This window comes from Misgurnus anguillicaudatus, chromosome 8 (genome assembly GCF_027580225.2).
Source record: "Misgurnus anguillicaudatus chromosome 8, ASM2758022v2, whole genome shotgun sequence".
NCBI classification, from domain to species: Eukaryota; Metazoa; Chordata; class Actinopteri; order Cypriniformes; family Cobitidae; genus Misgurnus; species Misgurnus anguillicaudatus.
In genome coordinates this window covers 8187895-8192269 of record NC_073344.2, presented here as the reverse complement: position 1 = coordinate 8192269, position 4375 = coordinate 8187895, and the positions used below count along the sequence as shown (strand labels likewise).

General features: G+C 32.8%; 1 non-coding gene across 1 annotated transcript; it reads right to left on the bottom strand.

Moving 5' to 3' along the window:
* Positions 1–560: 560 nt before the first annotated feature.
* On the bottom strand, positions 561–2608 carry LOC129451165 (uncharacterized). Its single transcript, XR_012370912.1, has 3 exons — positions 2413–2608; positions 2186–2305; positions 561–2048 (listed from the first exon to the last, which is right to left on the bottom strand). It is a non-coding gene; the product is annotated as an uncharacterized protein (transcript).
* Between the last annotated feature and the right edge of the window lie 1767 nt (positions 2609–4375).

Here is a 4375-nt window from a genome sequence, read left to right as displayed (position 1 = left end):
TCGCATGCGTTTCGCGTATTAATATGCAATTTAAATAGGGTACGTTTATCATTAACCTGTTTCTAAGGCTTGCAAATGTTTAAATGGTTAAATAATTTAACCAAAAAAGGCGCTAAAGTGACCAGATTTTTGTACGCACATGATGTTAAATGTTTTCCGGTGCAGCTCCAGTCAGGTCCAGAGTTGCGCTACTTTGTGTCATACTGTAGTCCGTTAACATGCATTTGCTGAAAAGAGCAATAAAAAAGTGTAACGTTTTTATGTGAAGCGTTTATGCTGCATCTTCTAAAGCGCTGTTTGGATTCGCCCTCCGCCTGTGTGTGAGCACGCGTTTAAGTGCCCTCAGTAGTCCATATGGAGAGAAGTGTTTCCAAAAGTACGCCAACATAAAATCTTTCTGTTCTTGACAGGGCACATACACACAAAATGATCTCACAGTATTCTTTTTCTAATAAAATAATTTATTAGAACAAACAAATGCTACCTATACTGCAAAGAAAAAAAAAACAGAAAACACTTTGCAAATACAAAAGGTAATTTGAGAGAAAATGCAGCTGAGATTAAAGCATTTTATATTTTATCATCTGAAGTGTAGTCACCCTTTGAACAGAATTTGCAAAATCACACTTTTTATGAAACACTTCCTTGAGGTTGAGATGAAATTGAAAGAATATTTAAGAATGAGTTCAGATCTAATCTAGGCTCTTATTGACTGCTTTCTTTAGTATTAAAACTATCCATTTCATTTTAGTTTTCTAATGACAAAATTATGCATAAGTACTATATTTCCCAAGTGTAATATTGTCTACAAAAAGTAATTTTAAACATTTATACATACACCTTCGGATAAAAAGATATGGAATATCATGGGAAAATGATCCATAGTGTCCAAAAAGCTTTGACTGCTAATGTATCTGTGTAAGCTTTTGTTACATTAAGAGCAAATGCAAAAAAAAAACTATTACAAATGTATTATCTGTATTACTATACAAATTGATACTTCTGAATGCATGATCAGCTTTAATGAGCATTGTAATCAAAATATGTCATCTTTTTAGTTATTTTCCTTGTAGTTGTAACTATGGCTTAAGCGCCTCTATACAGTCACTAGACGATGAATGTCTTGCTTAAAGGCAGTAAGCATTGTGTATAGCTCGTAATTTTGAACTGGTCAAATCTCCCTCCTCTGCAATGGCTTTAACCTCTTTATTGTTGTAATACATCAATGTACGTGTCTACAAAACGTCATATTTTTTGCGAAAGATTTGTACTTCGTTTCGTTTTTTTTATTTATTTTCACAGATCAGTGAATCTTACCAATAAAATGTCACTTTATTCTCATGTCAGACATATTGTAGGTTTTGTTTTTTAAGATTATGCTAACCATAAATACACTGCATTAAACAAGTATTTAAAATGAAAAACAAATGAAAGCTTACAAGAAAAAAAACAGAAAGTATACAAATGCAACAAACCAAACGCTTTACATAATGCACCTCTTTTTATTGTACACGTTAAAAAGGTGTATTTAATTTCTATTTGATTAAAAAGTTAACTTTAATGCTGTCATTTGTGTGTTATTTATATGTGTATATATTTTTCTTGTTAAAATGCATTTATACAAAATTCTCAATACATCTTAGCATGTAGCCATAACTAAAAATCATTTAGTAAACTGCATTTCCCCTAAATGTGTAAATACTAATCTAACAACAAGACCCTATTCAAATTCCCACAGTTCCGGACATGCCCAAAACAGCAACAACCAGTGATGGGAATCTGGGGCAGGGAATATGCGAATATGAAAAACAGCACTTATATTTCCATTATATCATAGTGGCAAATAAATCACACGAAAACAAATGTAATCAGACTTAGAAGCAGGAGACTGAAATTGACTTCACTCATCCAGGAGACACGATTGTTTATAAATGTTCCTTCAAGGCAGGTCACATTCCAGATTTTTGAAGGATTACAGAAATTCCTGGAGATGCAGCCTTTCAATGTTTTATTCTGTCCATATCCAAAGCCAAATGGCAATGAAGAAGCTGAAACCACGTAGACAAACACAAAAAAGAGATATGCAGTTTCTTAACACACTCTTGTTAACTTATATATATCTACACTCATAAATCTTCCTAAAGTATACCTCAGTCATACAGTAAGGTAAAATAAGGTATACTACCTGTGTCGCTAAAGCAGCGGTCCTGACTTCCCACGCAGTCCATATCAACATTTTCACAATTGTCATCAAAAATACCACGACATGATTTACACTTCAGTCCATTTGGGGTTTCGTTTAGTGCTAAAAGTCATATTCGCAATAGAGATTGTGGGTGCTCATATACATATCACTGTAAAGTCACATTTTATTAAAGACTGAAGATTTAAAAGATAAGATTAGGCTTTTACCATCAATACTTGCATTGTTACAACCATTAATGTTGCAGCAGGAAAATATCAAAGTGTAACTTGTTTGTCCAATACCAAACGATGACGTGAATGTTGTACCATTTGCATTATAATATGCACATATGTCAGTCAGTAGGCAAAATTTTTGAATATCTGTATAAATATAACCTAATGAAAAACACACACAAACACAAACAAGAAAGTAATGTTGAAAATATCAAAAGGACACGTTTTATAGAGAAAACATATTTCTCTTTCCACTGTGGATTTATGGGTTCAGCAAGTTAATGCAACAAATATATAAAAATTACATGGGTAGGTGGCTACAATGTAACAATTCCTTGTTGCACTTAAACTTTTAAGTTTAATCAATTTGACATTACAATTAATTTCAACTTTTTTGAATTTCTTTTTTGAATTTAAAAGTTTGAATTAATTGTTAATAATTCAAGTTGATTAAACAAAAAAATTAAGTGCAAGGAATTTTTAAGATATAAAAATCATTCAAAGTAAACAAAAATAAGACTGGATACATTTGTTTACTCTGTACAGTGGCACAAGAGTAATTTGAATAGCAGTTTGTTAAAGATTGCTTCTCGCAATATGAAGTGTCACACGTCAGACACTGCAGCATATGAACTGTTAATCAAACACAAGAAATATGACCGTGTAACACTTAATGAGCATATTTTTGTAATATTGTATTTAAAAATTCAAAATTGTAAAAAATGTTATTGTACCCGAGTAGAGAACCGCAGAGATGAGGAAGAGTCCTAAGAGCAATTTCATGCTGAAGCACTTTTGGAGCTGAATTGAAATGAACTTACGGTTGTTCTGTAAAACATCAAACAGAACTTTATCTTTTATACATGGGAGGTGGTCCGTATCAACTAGTTATAATAAAGAACACAATTTAATGAAGTAGAGAAAAGGGAAGTTGGCACAATTTTAATCCTGGCATTAAAAAACAGGGGATCTTCTGTCAGTTATCTCAGTATTGTTATTATAGTACAGTTTCTATAAACTGACCTACAGGTACATCTCATATTATCATATTTATGACAGGCAGGCCTGTAACTTGTAGAAGTCATGATTAAAGGCTAAATTAAAGGTCTCTTATTTTTTACAAACCCTCTGCATTTGACATGTTGTTTTTTGTAAATGATCATTTTTATCAGGCTCTTGTGGTTCAGTAATTTAACTTAATGGCAATTAAAAGGTTATTAGTCAGTAATTAAAATGCATTATTTTTACAAAAGTCAATTTACTTCTAAGTGCATGCAGCTTATTTGGCAAAAACTTCCACCTCTGAGCACTTATTTGGAGAAGACAGTAAACAATTTCAAAATCACTAAAGTTGCAACTAGAAACATTGCAGTCTGAACTTGTAAATTGTGTAAACATGACCATTTTAAAAATAGAGGAAAATAAGAAGGAATTTTAAGAGAAGTTGTAAGATTACCAGTAATTTACTAGTACAATGCTATGTGTGAACTGACTCGTTTACCTCCCGCACGGTTACAGGAGTTTTTCTCCACACACTGTTTAAGTTGAACACATGTAAATCGCCCAAATCTTTTGACCAGAGCTTTTTTAAAGGCATTCCATGCAGTTTGACGTTTTTGTCAAACAGCGACCCCTAGAGTCACTGGGGAAAACTTGCAACTGTCGTAATTTCGCACGCCCACTCTGTACGTACCTGTAAGGATAGTGTTGGGCGTGAGATGGACTCCGAAGATAATGACCAGGGAATGTTTCACAATTTCATACAAATATTAGGCTACTGCATGTCTACTAAACTACAGATGATGGTAATAGGATAATAAGAAGTTTATGCCAAGTGTAGAGTAGGCATATAATAATAAAGTAGCCTACCGCGTTTGCTGGCTTATTACGTTTTACAAGATTGCAGCTTAATCACAAGTAAACAGTCTATAGTCTAACGTTATGTCTACTGTATAAT